This window comes from Papio anubis, chromosome 14 (assembly GCF_008728515.1).
Source record: "Papio anubis isolate 15944 chromosome 14, Panubis1.0, whole genome shotgun sequence".
Taxonomy (NCBI): Eukaryota; Metazoa; Chordata; class Mammalia; order Primates; family Cercopithecidae; genus Papio; species Papio anubis.
Window position 1 is genome coordinate 98,329,553 of NC_044989.1, and position 23,629 is coordinate 98,353,181.

At 38.7% G+C, this 23,629-nt stretch overlaps 1 long non-coding RNA gene across 1 annotated transcript in view; it reads right to left on the reverse strand.

The window, feature by feature from the left end:
• Nucleotides 1-400: 400 nt before the first annotated feature.
• The window catches only part of LOC101010057, a 73,953-nt gene continuing 50,724 nt past the window's right edge, over nucleotides 401-23,629 (reverse strand). Inside the window, exons 3-4 of the long non-coding RNA XR_002516804.2 lie at nucleotides 2,190-2,290; nucleotides 401-915 (exon numbers count right to left, since the gene is read on the reverse strand). This is a non-coding gene — a long non-coding RNA (uncharacterized LOC101010057). The remainder of the gene's footprint in view (nucleotides 916-2,189; nucleotides 2,291-23,629) is intronic.

The following is a 23,629-nucleotide window of genomic DNA, read 5'->3' on the forward strand; positions in this document are numbered from 1 at the left end:
CACACCTCGGTAGCTCAGTAAATATGGACTAAAAATTAAAAACATAAACTGCAAACCTTTACCCTGTCCTTGGATTTGGAAGGCCCTGTAGACCATTCTGAGCCACAGAGCACACGTGGGCGCTGGGGACAAGACCAGCTCTAGAGGTGAGGGATGACCTCTGCAGATTCTCTGTCAGAGGGCTATGTGAGAAAGAGATAAAACAGGCCTATAGTCCTGCCACATGCTCTGCAAACTGCAAAGGAAAACCGGGCTATCCAGCAAGGTTGACCGAGAAAACAGAGCAGCACTGTTACAGAAATTCAGAAACCATTTAAAAGACAGAAAACGTTACTTTCTCAAATATCGTGAGCAAATGCTGCAAAGCATGACTTCACCTACCCCCAATTTTCTATCTTCCTCTGATATTTTATCATCATACTTTTGTGGCTTCCTCTGAAGTGTTTTGATAAGATAATTTTTTTCCAGGTATCTTTCATACGCATCAGCTTATTGGCATCAACGAGTTAGATAATACATTTAGCTACAATACAGAACTACATTAAACGTAATATGTACGGTATAAAGGTCACTGGAACCAAGTTGACATTTTATTGTATTTCAGCATAAAAATACAGGGCAACTTTTGTGGACATTATTATTAATTTGAATTCTGTACATGCAAAGGCATCCAAATATACTGTCTTAAAAGAATAAATGCTCAGTCAATGCACAATAATTTTTGGATCAAAGTTCATTACCTCCATGCTGTCCATGAACTGGGTGGGCCACGCTGACCATTAAGTTTTTCCAAGAAGTGAAATGGTTCAGTGGCCCAGGCTTGGGAGGTTCAGCTGGGTTCAGATCCCAGTCTTCTTCTCCCCAGCTGAATAGCCTCAAGCAAGTCACTTAGTTTTGACGGCTCAGTTTCCTCATCTGTAAAATGGAGATGGAAAGCATCGTACCTAACTTATAGAGTGGTTTTGAGAAGTTAATATACATCAAACACTTTGAACAGTGTCTGGCACGTAATAAGCTGTAACTAGCTGTTCTTATTCAAATGGATTTTCTCCCCTGAAAAAAATGCATTCAAGATATTTTGAGGGAGCCTGGGTCCCATGTACCAGGCATGGTTTCTCCCATTTGGCAATGTCACTGAAATGATATGTGAGGACCAGGCATTGTGCCAAGGTAAGGCAGACATCCACTACCCATGCAAGTGTCCATGGGTTTTCTGCCATTTCTAGCTATGGGATTCATTTATCACAGCTTTGGGGAAATACTTTACCTATTTTATTCCTCTTGTCTGTAAAATGGACACAAAATACTTGCCTATTTAGAGTTCAGTGCAAAATACTTGCTGAATAATTAGCTTACACAGTGTCTAGTATGAAAGAATATTGGGGCCGGTCATGGTGCCTCACACTTGTAATCCCAGCACTTTGGGAGGCCGAGGCAGGCAGATCACCTGAGACCAGGAGTTCCAGACCAGCCTGGCCAACATGGTGAAACCCCGTCTCTACAAAAATACAAAAATTAGCTGGGCATGATGATGGGTGACTGTAATTCCAGCTACTTGGAAGGCTGAGGCGGGAGAATTGCTCGAACCCAGGAGGTGGAGTTTGCAATGAGCTGGGATTGCACCCTTGCACTCCAGCCTGGGCGACAAAGAAGACTCTATCTCAAAAAAAAAAAAAAAAAAAAAAAAAAAGAAAAGAAAAAAGAAAAAAAGAAAGGATATTGGAGGTTGGAGGTGAAAAGTAACCTTTGTTACCATCTGCGCTGGAGTTTGGCATACTTCACGAGGGGCTTGCAACAATCTGTTGAAGCGCTATTATTGCATCTGTACTTGGGCATTGACAGGTTGGTCTTACCCACTGGATCCCAGTCATGCTGTAAACGGGGCTTGCTTTGGAGTCTGTCAGACCCGGCTTAGACCCAGGCTCTGACAAAGTGGGTGAGTTATGCAACTATTCCGTGACATCTAATACCCTATCCCAAAGGTCTGCTGTGAACAGGAAGGAGGCGTCAAATTTGCAGTGCCTGATGAGGTGAGGCCAGGACCCAGGAACTTCTATTCCCTCCCATGCTCAGAAACAGTAAGTGTTTTTCTATCTGCAAAGCTAGATGCTTAGCACATCCTGGGTACTTTACTCATGATTGCTAAACTTGAATTTGTGAGAAGTCATTTCAAAAGTCAGATCTAGTACCAAAAACACAGTATCTGTCAACATGAACTATAGATCACGGTTTTCCTCCAGCCCAGGAGTCTCCTTTCAGTAATCGCTTCTTCTCCAAATGTCTTCATTCCCTAAATAAAACAAAGAGGTAAGAGATTTGTTCATTTCAATTCCCACAATATAGCTTACAGTCAAGGACCGGAAGAGTTTTCCAATTTTAGGTATGTTATTTCTTTGTTCTCTGAAATGGGTACGATACTAAAGAACTTGATAGGATTTAGTGGAAAGTACTTTCTCAACATTTGGACTGTGCATTTTATTTGAATCACGTCTCTCACATTCAAATTTGTTAATGTTAACGTCAGAGAGTAAATGACTAGAGAGTCAGCACGCATGTCCACAAAGAGATACTCTTATGGGCTCTGGGGGAAATAGTCATTATAACAACATCCAAGGGCAGACAGGAACATTTATAATCATGGATTAATTATCCTTTTCATGTCTCAAGTTTACATCACTGTGAAAATTCTTCCTCTAAGGTTAGGTGGCAGCTAATGTGAATCCTAACTCAGGTGCTGGATATATTTATTACGGTGGTCTTTCTTTACTGTTTCTACACAAAGTCGAGTGGACATGGACATCCAGAATACTACACGTTCTGAAGCAATAAAATCTAATATGCTGTAATATTATTTCCTGCTTCTGTTTAAGATAGATACTTAAACGCTAAGTTACATTTTATTCAATCTTTAATTTTTTTAAATAATGATTTATCTCTACCGCATTCTCACCCCCCTCACACTTTTTGAGTCCACCTCGCTGGATTTTGTGAAAATAGATCCTTCACACACAACAGAGAAGGAACTTTCTGGAAGGCTGTGCTCTGGAACTGCCGTCTTCTCTCTCAAGTCAAGTACATTTCTGTCTTTCTTAAAGCTACAAAACTACAACAATGTTTATATTCATATGAACTATTTCAGCAATTCATAGCCAATTTATCAATGACCACGCTGCTGCAGGCGCTGCAGTTTAAAAAAATATACCAGTTCACTTAGTGTTTACATAGGCTCTGAAAGCCTCACATCCTGGCAGGGGGACGGGAGCCACCGGAGTCATTAGAAAGGTACGCTGGAGCGCCTGCCTGTGATGGTGGAGGGATGTTTGCCTTATAGCCCAACACATCATTAAAGACACAATTGTTATTTAATGTGGCACAATCATCTTTCTACTCTTCATGAAATCCACTTAAGTAATTACCTTCTTAGCTCATTGGCTCCGTGAGCTGCCTGGTTAGAAAGGGTTATATCTAAGGAAATATTAAAAACCGGGCTCACACTGTTGCCCCTTTAAGCTGACTTGTATTTATTAATATATTCTAAATGAAGATCTTTCTTCCTGCCCTGAAAGAGGGAGGAAACTCCAAGGTAAATAAATGCTTTGGAGCATTGGCAGGGTTTAAAGGGAATAAGAGCACATTAGCCAAAGTCTCCTCACTGTCAGCCATTCTTAACAAAGCAGCTGATACCTGCATAATGCCTGGCCTCTTTGTAGTTTCAGTCTGACATCTGTTTTAGCCAATCAATTTTTCATTAAAGTCAAAATGCTGCTTTAAAATTTGCCTTGGCTTTCTCTTTTTAAGACAAGAACAAATTTATGACGAAAATATTCCTTTACAAAACTCGGTGCAATAGCTTACTAAGCTGTGTGGATCTTCATAAGTGCCATAGTTTCGAAGACTCACTTTGAAAAGTCTAGATATTAAGATGGAAGGTTTAAAGAACCCACAGAACTTATTTTCAGAACACATTTAAATGTCTTTTAAGCAGATTTTTTTTTTTATTATGACGTGTCCAAGATGAGCTTGCAGAGATTCAGCATCATTTAAGGAGAGCAGAGCCGAAGTACAGAATTGAAATTACTTGAAAACACACATCTGCATTTTCAACTTTAAGCTCCCTTTCAAAATACACTGTACAATCCATGTTTACTATAAATACTGCGAGGTAAGTCTGAAATACCTTTATCTTATTTGGTGGATCTGCGTTTGAGCCTCTTTGTTTGAACAGAAGTGTCAGCTGTATTTTACTTTATTATATAAAAAAGTTTCAGAATTTAATTAAGGGTCAAGTACCAGCAGTAGATAAATGCAACAGCTAAAGCATATTTCTGATCACTCTGAAGTCTGCAATCATGAAAATTATTATCATTGAGTAAAACTGGTCTCAATGATGGTGACTGGGAGATGGATTCTGTGTTACTCAGCCATCATTTACATAATAATGGGTTCCAGTTTTCATCAGCACCTTTTGTTTGTACAGTGCTTACTGCTACAGTAAATTGTCAAAATGTCATTCCTCTCCAATCAGCCAGAAAATATCAACAGTAAACAAGGCACAGGAAGAAATTCTCTGATTAGGAGTGTGGCAGAGGAAGAGTAGAGCTGAAGTCCCCGTGATCGCTTGAAACATGTTATTCTGGTGTTCCCAATAATACAGTGGTACAGATTATGAAAATTACTTCTCTCTCTCACCACCTCCACCCAGCCCCTTTAATGAAGAAATACCACTCTGCTTCCGAGGTCACCAGGAAACCTCAGGACGATCACTGGGGATTAATTGATTTACATATGTATTTGTCAGTTTTACTCTGTTCCCTCTTACTGGGGATCAGCCTCTTCTTTTTTTTTTCCGGCAGGGTATTGCAGATTAAATGGGGCCAGATTCTCCTACAGTGTTCTTGTCCCTGCTTGGTTCTCTGACTCCTGGCCAGTGGGGTTTCAGAGAATAAAGGAGCTGTGGAGAAGAATTTGGCCCGTGCCCATGCTGCTATCACATGGGGCAGTGTCAGAGAGGCTCCCGTCAGCTGACTCGCCAATACTCTTCTTGTTTCAGCTGAATTGTTGCCAGAGCAGGAACTCAGGAGCTGGGGAAGAGCCCCAGGCGGCAGCAAAGTCTTCCACTCTTCGCCTTTCTGCTTGGCCATCACTTGAACTCAGAGACCAGGGACCAGGAAGGAGGAGAGCCAACTCCACATCCAGCATTTAGGGCACCGAGCCGAGTGCCCAATGACCAGTTCTCTCTCTTTCTGCTTTCCCTGCACCCCAGGCCACTCTTCTACAACATTTTAAAGTCTGAAAGAGACATGAAATCAACAACTCTTCCTGTTCCTCAGTGAAATCTCCCCAGGACTAGGAAAGGATGAGGATGAATTAGTACAGTATATGCCTTATAACCATTATAGTTACAAAGTATATTAAAATTAAAGACTTCACATTGTGTCTGAAATAAAAATGAATATAGTGGCATCCTGCCAAGAGTCCCAGAAAACACTCTTGTGTGGAATTGAAACATTTGTGGCTCCTATAATACTTAATTTATTTTTATGAAATGACAAGTTATATAAATGTATGTTTCAAACAGAGGGGCACAACGTTTTTTTGGTAAGGTTTTTTTTTTTTTTTTTTTTTTTTGTATTCTGGCATATATAGCTACATGGTTGGGACTTATTTCTAAACAGGACAAAAAAGAATATGTTTTTCCAAAATGGCGTTTTAAAGGTATATGTTCCCCAGATATTTCAAAATATGATCACGCAGTCAGGTTGCTCATGGCAAGGCTCACAGTACCTTCACTGGAAATGAACAGGAGTTTTAAGATCTATTGAAATGAAGTGTTGACATCAGGAAATATTTTGTACTGCTTTCAGGTTTCTTACCATGCACTTTATTTTGCTTGGCTACTTTTAATTTTTTTCCCCCACTTCTCTTTGAAAATCCGACATTGTCCAAACCCTTTCGATTAAGAAGCGTGCCTGAATGAAAGCTCCGTGCTGCTGTGGTGGTGCATCAGTAAACAGGGGGCCCGAGGAGCGGGCAGCGCGGGGAGAAATAGGGCTGATCAGCGGTAATTACCCTGACACCTCATGCAGTACAGGGAATTAACTCCTAGGACTTTGGGCCGAATGAAGAAGAAGTTGATGTTTCACGTTGTGAATGCATCAGTGCCTGAACCCATTACCAGTTTAAACGGAGATGGGAATTTACTATACACTTTTTTTTTTTTTTTTTTTGGTTGGGAATGTAGACCGGTGTGCAGAGAATGAGAAAGTAATTCAGGATGCAGAAGGAACCACAATTTGTATTTTTATTAAGGCTTTTGCCTCCTGATTCTGTATCATATCCATGACACATAGATACAAGAGAAGGTCCATGGCAACCATTGTCTTGAAAAGAAGGAGCCCGTTGTCTTAAAGAGGTTAGTGTGTCACCAAAGTAGGTGAAGGTATTCCACGGCAGACCCATAGAAAGGAAAGTGCTCGAAAACACAGAGCAGGAGGGGAAACACAGCTCAAAAGGCAACTAGTTAGCAGCTGCCACTATGACCTTTAACTGCATCCATGGTAACTGGGCTAAAGATGGAGTTCCATTTTATTATTCTCACACCCACAATGTTAAGCCTGTGAATCCCATTGCAATTTAATGGCTGAAATCAGAAGGCAGATCTGTGTTCATTGGACCGGTGCCGATACCCTCTTAGCTAATGAGCGCAATAAACATTTTCATGCCAGGAAACCAGTGCAAGTGGAAATATTATGCCATACAGAAATATATACCCAAACACAAAGAAATGGTCAGTAAAGTCAGTCTTTTATGTATATTTGCATATTCTAGCATTCAAAGCCAATCATCTTTTAAAAGAAGAATAAAAAAAGCTGCTAGACTATTAAAAACTGTGGCATACCACAAAGCTGGTTGTGAATGAGAAATCAGAAGAGTTATGAATTCTAGAGCTAATGACTATTACTGCCTCTTCTATTATTTTCCTTAATGAATCTTATTATTTGTCAATGTGTGCTTCCTTTTATGTGGCTCTAATATACTTCAGGCCTTTTCCCTGACTATAGACTGCACCTCCAGCTGGGGCAAAAACCACTGCAAAAGCAATACCAACTTTTTGGTAAAGGGAAGAGGTTTTATTATCATCGCTTTGCCTTCACAGCTATTTAGTTCATAGTTCCTTAAGAATTGATGACAACAGTGTCATATTGTTGTTACAGACATTGCAACCTGCAAGAATACATAGATCATGCTTGTTTGTTTTGAAACCCCAGAAAAAAATGATAATGGGAGCTCATGGCCAGTGAATTAGCCTTTGAATGCATGCTGCCTCTCTGAACAACTGCTGGTAACTTTTTTTTTTTTTAAACCAAAAACATGTAAATTTAAGTTCAGAATGAGATGGCATCTGAAACTGAGCTCCTCAATTTAAGAAATAGCCAGTTTCAGAGGTTGAAGCATGAGTAACACATTGTATACAAAATTTAAACTGTGATTTTTCTGTTTCACTCTCCTAATAATTCTTTTCACAAAACTTTTAACTCATTAAACTTTAGCTATGTAAATGTTCCGCTTGTGTCAAAAGGTTGCCAAGAATTATCCTTGAAACCTATCTTAGATTGCTTCAATAAGGCACAGTATATAAAACTCCATGAGCACCTACAGATAATGTAATCTATGGTATTTTTCCTTCCTTTCTTTCAAATTTTTCCTCAGAAATCTTAAAATACTCCCCAACTTTATTTTTGTTAAATTGTTTTTTGAGCAAAGATGAGGGCTTAATAACTTTCCTTATCAGGAGCAATATATTCTTTTCTTAGGGAACAATGTCAGGTATCCATTGTTGAGAAAAAGCTTTAACTATTTTACTCACAGAAGCTGCTTGTCCTGGAACCTACAAAGGTCAGAGAGAAAATAATTTGGGTGCTTCTTATCTTTTAAAACAATGCCACTTTTTATCATTATCAGAGAGTTTTAGGAAGGCTTTTTTTTTTTTTTTTTTTTTAAGCGAGACAAAGGAAGTGAGAACTCAGAGACCTGTTTACTTGACTTATAAAAGGGCAGGCAGTGCCTCCATCAGTTAAATAAAAGATGTTCTATCAATTTAGACAATTATACCAAAGATTAAGAGTGTCATGAAGCTGATGAAATCTCCTAGGTAACATTAAAAAATAATATGCTTTTAGATCACATCATATATTAAATGACAACTGCCAATTTTTTTTAAAAAGAGTACTCAAAATTCTTTCCTGAATGACAATGTGAGGTTAAAATACTTTGTTCTTAACAGTTAACTTCATTGACATGACGCTTCTGCTTCTTGACTAAGGAAATTTGGCTAATAAGAGCTTTTTGTTTATTCCAGTAAAAGTGGACTGCAAGATATAGGATTTTAGGGCCTCCCTGCATCTTTGCTTAATTAAGGCATGCATAGGAAATGTTTTGCTAGCACATTACTTGGTTTAAAATATCTAAATATGGCTTATTTTTAAATGGTTACCATCCTCTTGACTTGCTTTTCCCTATTTTATTGGCTCCTGAATGATTGTTTTGCTTATCGTTAGGCTAGGAACAATTATTGCAAGCTTTAATTGAAGAAGTGACAGTAGTCGCCACAGGAAAGATCAGAAGAAGGACTTACGATGACCTCATTCCAGACCCAGATCTGTGGAGGACTAATTGCAGGACCAGAGGTGAATGGTTTAACACAGCTGCCCTTCACAGCCCTCTTCCTCAATGTGCACAATAATACCTGCTCCTTCTTGAGGACTGTTACACAGACACCTGCCAGTTATGAGTGATCTGACACATTCTCAACATGGAGCTAGGGAAACCAAGAATCATTCAGCCACCTAATCTAAACAACATATTTGTTATAAAGTTCACATCTGGGTAGAAGATACCACCAGTCTTCTCAGCCTCAGTAAAGGCTCCTCCCCTCTTCTTGGGCCCAAGGAGTGAAGGGAGAGGCCCTGCACTCTTCTGACCACACAGGTTGAGTTTGGGCCTGGGATCTAGGCTTTGGTGAGGAGCTCTAGGGGACCAGGGTATAAGCGGAGATGCCATCAGCCAGCCGAGACGCTCTCATCTCTAGGGAAGTCTGCCATCCTCACCTGGCTTTAAATCACACTCCCTTGCCCAAATCTGCCTTCTGGTCCTCTTCTACCTCCACCTGAGCCTTCCAGCTCCTGGCGCAGTTTCACGTTTGATCCTCTGTGCTGCCAGGCAAAGCATCAAGTTCTTCTGTGTTATTGGCGATAAGGCACAAAAAGCCCATTGTCAGTGTCTACTTTTCAACTTCTGTTGAACCCCACAGGGTTCCTTTGCTCATATAGAAGATGTCAAACCACCATCACTATTATCAGCAGCATCAGCAAGAACAATACTCATTTATTAAGCTCTTACTCTGGGCATATCATAAGGACTATCTCATTTAATCCTTATAGCAAGTCTACGAGAAAACCAATTCTGAGAGATAAAGTAAATTACCAGAGGTTACAGAGATAGGAAGTTGTTTGGTTGAGCTGTAATTCCCAGAAAGAGCAACAGTGATAATATAAATATAAGGTTTGGTTGCAGTTTTGTTGTTTTTTTTTTTTTTTTTTTTTTTGGTACAGATATTAAGGTCTAAGTACACTTAGCTAGCTAGCCATGCTATTTGTGGACTTGGAAGATGGGCTTGCTTAGCTAGCCATGCTATTTGTGGACTTGGGTTCTTTTCTAACTGATTTTCTTCTAACGATCCTAGAACCCTTATCAACTTGAGTGCTTAGAGGCATGAGAGAGAGAGGATTGGTTAGTAGACGCCCTCTAAGTTATGTCTATGGACTTGACTCTTGATCCCTTAATACTTACTGCAAAACATCGATGGTGGTTTTTGACTCTAGCATTCCTTGTGTCGTTCCCAGCCTGCGAGATGTCTGTGAATGACTTCATGTAGTAACCATGTGCTGTTTTATCTCCATGACCTGGTTTGTAGTGAGAATTCAAAAGTGTATCCATTGGATCAACTGACAAATTTTGGGAGCCTCCTGTGGCAAAATCATTTTACTAGATGACTTCAACAGAAAAGGGATGTGGAAGAGAAATGATTGCAAGTTTTTCATTTGAGGTGGGATACACAAATATGTATGTGTTATTCATAAATACATATTACCCCTCACTCTCCCTTCAAAGAGAAACATTAGGAAAGTAGGATACAAAGATGGTAATACATCAAAACACATTTTGGGTGCTTAGGAAAAAGGACTTAGAAATAAAGGTATACTTGACTTTGCAAACATGTCCAACGTGATTCAAAAACCGCTACACGGTCCACATTAATATGAAGCTTTGTCCTCCCATCTGCAGCCTCAGTCTGTGTACAAAAGTGTGGACCATATGATGGTCGGAACAAACTGGGATTGCAATCAGGCATTTCCTTCAGAGCCAGAAACTCTCCAGAGGATTGGTGAGAGGAACAGTTCTGATTCCAGAAGGGTCTTTTGCAATTACTCACTGTATTCTGACTGCAGGGGAGAGAAAGTCATATCGCAGAAGACTTGTGGGAAGAAGGCAGGCAAACAGTAAAAAAGCAATTCTCGAATATATCAGTTCTCAGACTATGGATGATGACAGGAGAAATGAAAGCAACATGTGTCAAATGTGGTACAATGGCAATCTCACACTAGAGAAACGGGAAAGCACAAACACTAATCAGAAGAAACAAAGAACAGTTGAGAATTATGAAATTGTTTTACAAGGGATAAGTCAACAGCATGAGTGGAATGGAGAAACACACAAGCAGTGGACCCAGGTCTTTAGGTAATATTAATAAACAAAGCAATTTGCATATTTGTTGCTTTAAAATGGAATTATATGGGAAGAAAATCAAATAATAATTCAAAATAAAAAGAGATCTCATCCTCAAATAAAAACACAAGTCTTCTTGTTAAATAATATACAATCAACCAGTTCTAGTCAATGTAGAAAATGTATTGAGAGTTAGTACCATACATTATTTTATAGTGGATGTAAAGAACATTTTTTCAATGTTCTTTAGATTATCTTGGTTTTCACTTGAGCTAAAATCCTAACCTCTAAGTAAACTGTGAATCTATTGTATATACATATTTACCATAATAAATCAACTATACTAAAAGTGAGTTTTATCCTGACTTGGGAGTCATATTATTACGTAACCTATGGGATGAAATGTGTAATCTCTTAATAAATCCACTCTATCATTTTGCTTTTTCATTACTTTCTTCTTGTTCCTAAAAATATAAGTCAGAAAGAGCAGCAGTATGAATGCTATGTAGTATTTTGGGGGGAGAAAGTATTTTTTTGGGGAGACATGGTACATTGAAGAATGATTAAGTATTGTTTTATATCATAAATCTCTTGATTATTTATTTGACTTATTAAAATACGTTAAAAGATCTATTATCTTATAAAAAATGACTTCTACCTGTTGTTGATGTTAATCTCTTGCTTGTTTCATTAACACTCTGAGTCTGCTGAGCTGTTCGTGATGGTAGGCATTAGACACATGTGGCTGATTACATTTTAATTCTTTAAACTTAAATATAATAAACAATTTAATAGCATTGGCCATGTCTTAACTGCTCACTAGCTACATGTGGTTACCATGCTAGACAGCATAGATGTAAAACAGTTCCATCATTACACAAAGTTCTATTGGACAAAGCTGCACTACATTCTTAATTTGAAAAGTGGAGAAATTTCACATCTTAATTAATTATGAAACAATTTTTTCCCCTTCATGTGAAAACAGATTTATTGCTGTTAAGTACTACTCCAGCACTGTTGTATTTCTGCAACTATAGGCAGGAACGGGACAGAGCATTATTGATTTTCAACAGTGCTAACTCCTCAGGGTTCTATTTTGCCTTTTGCTTGTATTTTCATTTTGTTGATCTCAAGATTTACTCTCATCTTAAGATATTTTGAGATGGGAGAATTGGAAGTTGAAATGTAGAATTATAAAGTGAAAAATGTTTTGTAAGATAATTTTGTCAGTATGTTTCATACGTCTTGAAACAGATCCTGTTATGTCACTTTCAAAAGAATACTACCTCAAATGTCCTGATTGTATGTCGCCAAATATTCAAATAGTGCTATTAACAATAGCGAAAACAGTTATTTTAGTCTTATTTTCATCTATTAGGAATAAGCTCATAATATATTGCTAAAAAAGAAAATCAGATTACATAGAAAGTATCTACGAAATGATATACCAAGCTATACAAATTGCTAGCATTGGTAGTATAGAAGAAAAAAACTATGTAGGGATATATGCATTAGGAAAAAAATGGAAAAATTAATATCAGAAAAGTAATCTTTTTCCTTCTGGTACTTGCTTTCTTTTGTGCTTTCCTTAACAAATTCTTCTTTTATTTTTGTTTTTAATTGACACATAATCATTGTACATATTTATGGGGTGCAGTGTGATGTTTCAATACATGTATATACTGTTTAAAAATTCAAATCAGGGTACTTAACATATCCATCACCTCATACATTTATTATTTCTTTGTGATGAATCCTCTCTTTTAGCTATTTTGAAATACACAATACATTATTGTTAACTATCATCACCCTACCCTACTGTGCAATAGAACTGATAGAACACCGGAAGTTATTCTTCCTCTCTGACTGTAACTTTGTACCACTGGCCAATGTCTCCCCATGCCCTCTTCCACCTTATCCTTCCCAGCCTCTGGTAACCATCATCTTACTCTCCACTTCTATGAGAGCAAATTCTTTAGATTCCACTTATGAATGAAATAGTATACTTGGTTTTTTTTATGCCTGGCTTATTTCATTTAACATAACATCCTCCAAGTTCATCCATGTTGCCACAAGTGATGGGATTTCTTTCTTTTTTATGACTGAAATTCTGTGCTATCAAACTTCTGTGTCAAGACTGTGGCCTAATTGTGTTCTCAATATCACAGCTAGCATACAATGACCACTTATGGTGTTTTAGTGCTTTGTAGGTGTGATCTCGTTTAATCTTGCAGCAATAATTATTTCCATTTTATAGTTGAGGAAGGTGAGATAAACAGAGATTGAGTAATTTTCCCAGGTTCATGTAGGTTGCGTGTGATTAAGCTGAGATTTGAACTGAAACAGCCTGACTGCAGAGCTGCTACTCTGAACTTCAGTGTCGCTGAAGCCACACAAACAAATGTCTATCAGTGATAGAAAAAAAAAAGAAAAAACTCAAAGAGAAAATTGCTCAATAACAAGGTAAGTCTCCTAGCAGACCGGCAAAGAAACATAAATGCAAAGTTCTCCGGCTAATTGGGATTCCTATTGGACTTCACGTCTGAAGTGTGTAAGAATGAACAAAATTTTGCTACTGCAGATAACAGGGCCCAAAGATACTTCAAGCAAATGAGGGGCAGAAAACTGGGATTACTGCTTGAAAAAGGTCTGGAGTGGATCTCCCAGGTTGGTGAAATAAAAGGGAAAAACCTGGTCCCTGCTACTCTCAGGAACTATGGTCACGTGAAGCTGTATGCTCAAAAAGAAGGAAGACATTGGCACCAGTCTAGTATCAAGAACCAGGAGCAGCCATTCCCTGAAAAGAGTATTTCAAATACCATTGCAAGGCAAGAAGCTCCTGTGACCACTGTAACACTGGTCCTGGAGTCAAGGTTCCAGGGATGTCACTTAGAATGCCAAAAACAAAAAACAAAACAAAACAAAATGTTCTGCCCTAAGAAAGAGCAGGAAAGGGGTGAACTGCACACAATAAAATCAAATATTTTACAGATGATCTACAAATCAAAATTTCAAACTGTGTTAAAGAATTCTAGGCCAGGCACAATGGTTCATGCCTGTAAGCCTAGCATTTCGGGAAGCCAAGGACTGAGGACTGTTTGAGCTCAAGAGTTTGAGATCAGTCTGGGCAACATGGTGAGACCACATCTCCATAAAAAATAAAATTGTAGTCTGGCATGGTGGTGTGCACCTGTAGTCCCAGCTACTTGGGAGGCTGAGGTGGGAGGAGCATTTAAGTCTGGCAGATCAAGATTGCAGTGAGCTGTGATTGCACAATTGCACTCCATCCAGGGTGACAGAGTGAGACCTGTCTCAAGAAAACAACAAACAAACCAGAAAAAAACCAGAATCCTAGTGCTAAGAAAGAGAGCCAAGATACCAACAATCCAAATATAAATTCACTATAGATAAAAATCAAAATAATAGGACAATGCTGGAAAAGATTTCAGTATGTTTATGAATCATAGTAAAATAAATAAAAGAACAACATGTGTAACAAGAATAATAAATTGCAAAAGACAGAAATTAAACAAAATGTATTTGTGTAAAATAACAAGTTGGAAATCTTGGGGCAAAAAAGTAGTAATTCACAAAAAATACTAAATTGAAATAAATTCTATATTTGACACATTCACAAGGGAATAGAGAGATAGTACTGAGGATTTCATTCAGATTACTCCTATCTTTGTATCATCTATCTATTATCTATCTATCTATCTATCTATCTATCTATCTATCTATCTATCATCTATTTCTTTGTACCCATACATGTATATATATATACACATACATACAGAGATATAGGTAGATAGATATTCTCTCTATATTTCTATAATTAATTTACTGTGAAGAAAAAATATATATATTTATATAAATGTAAATGTATGAACTTGTAGAAGATAGGTCAAAAGGCTCTAAAGTAGGTCAAACAGGACTTCCAGAAAAAGAAAAAAGAAGAAATGGTGAAGTAATATTAGATAAAATTATGGCTAAAAATTTTTCATCATTGATTAAAGAGATGTGTCCTTAGATTTAAAATGCCCTTAAAAAAACAAAACCAAAAACTTTCAAATAAGGAGAAAATAAATCTTCATTTAGAGATATCACAGTGAAACAGAATCACATAAAAGAGACCACCAGGAAGGAAAGATAGTTTAACTTAAGTTCAACAGGTAGCTTCTCACTGGCAATAAATGATACCAGAAGACGATGGTTGGATTTCTTTAGTACTATCAACCCTAAATTCGATAACCAGCTAATTTATTAACAAATAAAAAGAGAAATATTTTTTAAAATTCAGAAGTGTGAAGATAGGGTTTAATACTTACAGACCTAATTGAAAAAAATTCCTAATGACTTCTCCAAGAAGAAAAATAAAATTGAGAGGAGTTGGATGGAAAAAAAAATAATAAAACCAATAACGTAATTGACAAACACACTTTGTGTGTCAGAACACCGTTTAATGTAAAACAGATTGCTGTTCAGTATATAGTTAACGTGAGCTAAGTCTCCTGTCTTTTTCAGAAAGGAAATAGAGACATCAAATAACCACTGATCTTATCAGAAACATTTGTAGTTAATATTCTGAGGTTAATTTAAAAGAGAAATATATACAGCTTTATCAAATGAATTAGCATTAGAAGTAAAGAAAAAAGGTACAAAGAAAAGAATTGCAGTAAAACTAGTTCCAAATATATTAGAAATTACAATAAATGTTATAAATTAAACACATTTATTACAAGATTGACAGTAGCCGTTGAATTTTTTAATTATCATTATTTTTTGAGACAGAGTCTTGCTCTGTTGCTAAGGCTGGAGTGCAGTGGCCTGATGTTGGCTTACTGCAAACTCTGCCTCTTGGGTTCAAGTGATTCTCCTGTCTCAGCCTCCCAAGTAGCTGGGATTACACGTGCCCGCCACCATGCCTGCCTATTTTTTATAATTTTAGTAGAGATGAGATATCACCGTGTCGTCCAGGCTGGTCTCGAACTCCTGACTCCTGGTAATTCGCCCACACCTCTGCCTTCCAAAGTGCTGGGACTACAGGTGTGAGCCACTGCACCTGGCCAGAGTGAATTTTTTTTTTTTTTTAAAGCTATCTTCTGCTTATATGAAACAAAACCACATAGAAATATTGGAAATAAAAGAACAGAAATAGATCAAACTTACTTCCAAATGTTGGTACAGCAACTTTTACTATCAGACAAAAAAGAATTTATGGCAAAATTCATGATTATAGTTAAAGAGGAACATTTCATAATTTTAGTGGTTAGACACACAAACTGTTCAGGTGAGTATATATCTATTTTTAGAATTTGGAATAACTATGACCTTGAAGGTCAGAGGATGGGGGAATCCATCCTCTCCACTTCCCTGCACACCCCTGACCTCAACACATTCTATGAGATTAATTTTTTTTTTCTCCTGAAATCCCTGCTATTTTGATATTCAATTTCTATGAGTGGAAGGAAGAAGTTAATTCTCTTTCCGAATTTATTTTTTATTGCTCTTATAGTTTAACTCTCCTTGCTTAGTTGTAGGGCACTAGAGAAGGCAATAAAAAGCATGTACAATGAAAATGAACAAGGAAAAAATGCAGAAGTTTTTTCTAAGGTGGAGGAGAGGAGTATTCACATTAGAAGACAAGGCAACTCACTAGACAGGATACACGGTGTGGAGGATACACGGTGTGGAGAAATGCCAGGATCATGGCTGGGGGAGTAAACTTCCTTTGTTGAGGTAAGGGACTTCCATTGGACTGTGGGAGAACCTCAGAGTGGGGAATCTCAGTGTGGTAAACACAGGCCAGCCCAAGTCCACCTTCTGGTAGAACCACTGAGACAGAGGGCTTAGAGATTAAATTGCTGTCGGGCGCTAGGATGGAAAAGGACAGTGCCTTCATTTAAAAGCTGGAATATGGATGCAAATCGTATTAGAAAAGGTTCAGACAAATCTTGCAAACATTGCAAGAAAGACGTGAACTGAAGTCCTTCTTGGGACTTCAGAGGACTCTGGTCTTCAAGCAGAAGAGAAAGAGCATGGTTGCAGAATATTGAATCCAAAGAAAAGATGCTTGCCCATGACTTAATAATACTTTCAAATTGAAGTATCATCAGATTCAATTGAGAGCATTGTAGCAAATGTACAGTAGACAAGGTATAATTCTTAATATTTTAGAACTAGATAGTCCCTCACAATAGCTCAAAATTTAGAATATAATTTTGGTCACAGGAGCATGTGGTCTTTTGCCAAGCTGGGAAGGAAGACTAAGGGTTCTAGGTATTCTATTCCATCTGTTCCTGGTATTTACAAAGCTGAAGTGACTTAAATTGGAGCTTCTCTGATTCTCATTTGAATGTTGCTTGAATAAGGGGAAAATAGCTAAACAGGAGAAAGTCTGAGCAGGACTTTGGATGCCCACACTGGATTTTACATTAATATTTTAAACCTTTTGATGTGGATTAATATTCAGTTCTGTTTTGAGCTTTCTCCTTTTCCCTGTTTTCCTCTCCAGATCCTTCCAGAAGAACCACAGCCATTGTTGATGAATCTGGGTGGGGGTAGAGCTTGTCTGCTAGAGGTGATAGAGACACCATCACCCCAGTGTAAACACCATTCATGCAACTGCAGCCACCACCGGGGCCGCTGGCCAGAGCACCACTTCCCAAAGCCCAGGTAAATATATTTCCTTTAGCATGACAACCCTGGCAAGACAGCAGAAAACCAAAACATAACTAGCTTTTGACACAGCCATTTTATTGGAAATATTCCGTTTTTTATTAGAAATTCAGATACTGCAGCAGCTATAGATAGCTTTGTAGCATTACATTAGGTGAGACAGCCCAATATCCCATTGCATGAGCAATGTGGAATTTTGAATAAAAAGTAGTTTAAATGGCATTTTGGTTTCAGTAGTGAAATTAAGAGCAAGAAACAAATCACAGAAGAGGGACAAACAGATGTTTCTCTGATAGTTGGATTCCTTAGAAAATTGACTATAAATTCCATGAAGATAATTATTAACACTGGATTATATAATCAGCATGATGTGACTGGTTATCTACAAAGTCATTAAAAAGTGTAAGAAGAATCAAATGTATATTGTGTACCAAGCAGGAACTGCTGTTGGTCTTTGTTGAAACCCCTTCTGCAAATCTTTTTGTATAACTTAATTAGCAAAGTTAAAATTAAGATGAGGCTCCAGTGTGTTTAGATAAAACAATTTCTATGAGAGGACACTTCATTAAAACATTTAATAATGCAGCAAACTCTCAGTTATCAAAGACATCCCTTTACAAAAACTGTTTTTGCCAGTGAATAAAATGATTCAATCTAAGATATTTATTCTGTTCAAGAAATATTCAAATTTTGCCTTTACTGTGGGTTCATATTCCAGGTGCCTGTTATATGCTCTGCTGACATCACTGATTTCTAGTCTTTATAACAATGCTGTCCCCTAGAATGTATTTAATACGTGTTTATTGAGTGTCTACTATGTGCCAGGCACTATTCTAGGCTCTACGGGAGCAGCAGTGAAGAGGATAAAGTGTTTACTCCCATGAGGCTCACATTCTGAGAAATGCAATAAGCAAGAAAACTCATAAATAACAGATATTTAGTACATTCACAGAGTTATGCAACCATCACTACAATTTCAGAACATTTTCATAGCTCCCAAAGCAAACTCTGTTCTCTTCAGCTGTCATCTCCAATCCCCCTGCCTCAACAGCCCTAGGCAATCACTAATCCATTTTCTGTCTCTATAGATATACCTATTATGGACATTTCATAAAAATGGAACCATATAATATCTGGTCTTTTGAAATTAGTTTCTTTCACACAGCATAATGTTTTAAAGATTTATTCACATTGTAGCATGTGTCAATACTTCTTTTTTATTGCTGAATAACAATCTGTTCAGTGGATTTTATTTATCCATTCATTCATTGATGAGCGTTTGCATTGTTTAAACTTTTTTGCTATTAAGAATAAAGTGGCTATGCACGTTCCTGAACAAGTGTTTGTGTGGACATATGTTTTCATTTCTTTGGAATAGATACCTAGGAGTAGAATTGCTCGGTTACTTGTTTAATGTGTTGGGGAACTGCGAAATTATTTTCCAAAGTTGCTGCATCATTTTACATCTCCACCAGCAGTTTATGAAGGCTTCAATTTCTCCACATCCTTCAGCATTTGTTATTATCTGTCTTTTTTATTACAGCTATTTCTAGTGGTTGTGAAATGGTGTCTCATTGTGGTTTTGACTTGCATTTCCCTAATAACTAACGATGTTGAGCATTTTTTCATGGGCTTATTGGTCACTTATATATCTTCTTTGGAGAAATGTTTATTCAGATCCTTAGCTTATTTTTAAATTGGATTACTAACCTTTTTGTTGTAGAACTGTAAGAATTCTTCACTCTCTCTCTATAGTCTAGATATGTCTCTTACCAGATACATCATAGGCAAATATTTTCTACCATTTATTCTGTTGTCTCTTTGCTTTCTTGAAGATGTCCTTTGAAACATAAAAGTTTTAAATTTTTATCAGGTAAATTTGATCTATTTTTCTTTGTGCTTTTGGTACCAAATGTATTGTTTGTACTTTTGGTACCATATCTTAGAAATCATTGCCCAATCAGAGGTCACAAAGATTTACTCCTGTGTTTTCGTCTAACAGCTTTATAGTTTTAACTCTTTCATTTAGGCCTTTGATACATTTTGGGTGAATTTCTGTGTATGACACGAGGTAGGAATTATGTGCTAATTTTGATGAAGTATTTATTACCCCAGGAAGGGAATACATCATTTTCTTTTAGTAAAAGTGTTTTCAGAAAGATAGTGTCCATTTATTAAAAACTATTTTGTTTAAACCAGGCGCTTTTCTGTTAATACAATAGAAAAATCCTTAGCTTTCAAGGAGGTCACATTGTCCACTGACAGATGTCAACAAACAAATGAATATAACAAAGTCAAGTGGTGTAGGAATGATAAAAACGACAGAATGGTGAACGGGTGGAGAGTGCTGAGGGTGTTGTTTTTATTCTGAGCTGCCAGAGAGGGCTTCTTGGGTAAGGTAATATTTGAGCAGAGACTTGAAGGAAGTGAGAGGGTAAGAGCTGGGGATCTCTGGGGGAAAAGCATTCCAGGTGGAGAGAACAGAGTGCAAAAGCCCTGAGGTGGGAATGTGGCCCCCGCCGCCCACCCCATGCCTGTGGAACAACCAGGAGCTCAGTGTCGCTGGAAAGAGGAGAGGAGTGAGAGTCTGGGAAAACTGAAGACATGGGGGGAGCTGAATCACGTGGGCCTCATGGATCATGGTAGACATTTTGGATGTAACGTGTATTGAGACTGGAAGACATTGGAGGGTTTTGAGCAGAGAGACCTGATGAGCCAACTTATGTTTCAGGAGGGCCACCTTGGTGCAAGCTGGAGAATCTTGTGGAACCAATTAGAAGGCAATAATTCAGGCTAGAGAAGATGAAGGCTTGATTCAAAGTGGCATGGCTGGGGATGGTCAGGGGCTGGGCGTATTTGGATGATACAACTTGAGACATGAAAAAAAGTGAATAATTAGGGATATTTCCAGGTTTTTGGCCTGGGCAACGAGTCGTCATTGACTAAGATGAAGGAGAATACAAAAGGAGCATATCCTGAGAAAGAGGTAGGGGTTCAGCTTGGGGCATACTAAGATTGAGATGCCTAGTTGATGATATCCAAGTGGAAATGTCAAGTGGGGAGCTCAGTACAATTCTGGCTGTGAGAAGAAAGTTCTTAGCTCTTAGCTAGAGGTGTAAATCGGATGCTAACAGCATCGTGTTGGTGATTTTAGCCTTGGGACTGATTCTGTCACCTAGGAAGGGAGAAGGATAGAATTGGAAGGCATCAGGAAGTGGTTCCTGTGGCATTCCAATGGTCCATTTCTACGCTGAAAGAGGAAAAAGAATTGGCAAGGAAGTCCTAGAAGATGTGACCAGTAAGCTAGGAGAACCCAGAGTGATGCCATCATTGGAGTGGATTCAAGGGGAAATTGGAGGGAAAAGGAGCAGCGAGAGCAAGATGACAATGTTATTTAGGCTAAACAAATATTAAATGACTACTTGCTACGTGCCAAGAGTTGTTTTAGAGACAGGTCGGGGAAGAAAAGAGACCCAAACCTAACCTTTGTGAGGATGACATTCTAACAGGGGGAGACAGACAATGAAATGATAGGTGTGCAAATTACACAGTACTGAAAGGTAATTCCTGCTTAGGAAAATATATTGAATAAAGATCATCAGGTGGGGAGCTCGGGAAGTGGGAAGACTGCAATTTTAAGTAGGATGGTTGGGGTAACCTTTATTGCAAAGGTGGCATTTGAACAAAGACTTGATGGTGGTAAAGGAGTTAGCAGGTCCCTGAGAGAACACATCAGACAGAATTTGCCCCTGTACCAGGGCTGAATGGGCCTAAGGAGACAAAAAACAAACAAACAAACCAAACCAAAACAAAAGAAAACAGCAAAAGTACCAGTATGCGTAGAACAGTGTGAGTGAGGAAAGCAGTATTAGGAGGCTTGAGTGGAAAGATGACAAGAGACCTGAATGTTAAGGTCTTGCAAGTCATCATAAGGACTTGTGGGAGGGAGCCATTGGAGAATTGCATGGAGGAATGGCATGACTGGACAGCCTAATGGGTGGTGGACAGGCCAGACTCTGGTCATATATATATTTAAGAGACAGGGTCTCACTATGTTGCCCAGGCTGGAGAGCAGTAGAGTGAACCCGACTCACTGCAGCCTCAAAATCCTGGGCTCAAGAGATGCTTCTACCTCAGCCTCCCAAGTAGCTGGGATGACAGGAGTGCCCTCCTACACCTGCCTAATATTTTTGGCAATTTTTTTGTAAAGATAGGGGTCTCACTATGTTGTCCAGGCTCCCATCATATTTTGAAGATAAAGCTTATAGGATTTACCGACGGCTGTGGGAAGTGGAAGTAGGAAGGAAATCCAAATTGAGTGTGCAATTTTGACCTGAATGACTGGAGGGTTTGGGCGGTCTTCGCCTGAGAGGGGGAGGATGCAGGAGAAACAGATAGGGAGGAAGTAAATGTTTTTGTTTATTCAGTTACTATCTATAAAATATTGAAGTAATAAGTTTTCAGGGAATTTCTACTTAGTCAAACATATTTAGCATTAACAGTCTACTGAATTTAACTTCTTAGTACTTCCTAGGGCCCTTCAATATTTCATGATTTTTTCATGTTAATCTGGTATCATCTAATCCTGTGACAAACCACGGGAATTTTCATTTTAATAGTACATTCTTGACATTCAGTGGTAACTAAATGAAATTTTGTAGAATCTGTTTTTATGTCTATTTTTTGATCTCCCCAATTTGAATTTTGAATAAACAGGCATCTCTGTTTATTTGTAATTCATGTTTGAGAATGATTCATGCTCTTAAGACGTAACCAGCTTTGGCTTGAAAAATTAAATAAGCCTTTTAAATATTTAAGCTATATAGTTTTGTACTAAATATGAAAGTTAAATAAGCAGAAAGTTCACTTTTGCTGTGATAGCTTCCATTTGTAGCTTACAGCTCTGCAGTGTATTTTGTATTGACCGCAGTTACATATCCGTGCATTTGCCAACTGAAATGAACAACATGCTTAATTTTCAGATAATGTAACCTAATGAATACACCCGCCCAATACTTTTTTTTATTCAACTGAAGTGATTATAAGGGTGTGAAACACATTTGACCCTGTCTTTGTTCCTCTTATAAGTCCCTGTTTTACAACAGAATACTTGAGACTGAGGAATTTATTTATTTATTTATTTGAGACGGAGTCTCGCTCTGTCACTCAGGCTGGAGTGCAGTGGCCGGATCTCAGCTCACTGCAAGCTCCGCCTCCCGGGTTCCCGCCATTCTCCCGCCACAGCCTCCCGAGTAGCTGGGACTACAGGCGCCGCCACCACGCCCGGCTAATTTTTTGTATTTTTTTAGTATAAACGGGGTTTCACCGTGTTAGCCAGGATGGTCTCGATCTCCTGACCTCGTGATCTGCCCGCCTTGGCCTCCCAGAGTGCTGGGATTACAGGCGTGAGCCACCGCGCCCGGCCGAGACTGAGTAATTCATAAAGAAGAGAGCTTTCTGTAGCTCACGGTTCCACGGGGCGGGAAATTCATGGGACATGGTGCCAGCATCTGCTCAGCTTCCGGTGGGGGCTTTTGTGCTGGGTGGTAACATGGACGAAGGTCAACAAAGAAAGGGCAAAATCCGAGGGGGTCCTCGCTTTATAACAGCCCCCTCTCAGGGGAATCAGCTTATTCTGACGAGAAGTAATCCAGTCTAAGGAGAGCAGAACTCACTACCATGAGACCCATTCCAGGCCATTCATAAAGGAACTCCTGGTCAATGACCCAAACATTTCCCACCGGGCCCCACCTTCCCCACCAGCACAGGGGGACCACATATCAACATGAGATTTGGTGGGGTCGAGCTGTATGTAAACCGTAGAGTACCTGAAGCTCAAATATCACATTCCACTGAAGTGTGACCTGACCCCCAGGGAGCTCACTGGTGGTTCATTGAGCAGTCCTCTCATAGCAGTCACTTAGTATCTCGATTACAAACATGATCTCCTTGTATTTCAATTATACGCTTGCCCGTCTGTCCCTCTGTTCTGGCAAGTGCTCCCAGAGCAGAGAGCCAAGACTTACGTACTTCGTGGCCCCCCACCCCCCGAGTCTTAATGGTTCCTGCTATGGGAAAGACGTGCAATAGATGTAGAAAGATGTAGAGAGAATGCATACATTCGTAAGTGGGCAAATGCTGCAAACATTTTTAACACACATAAATG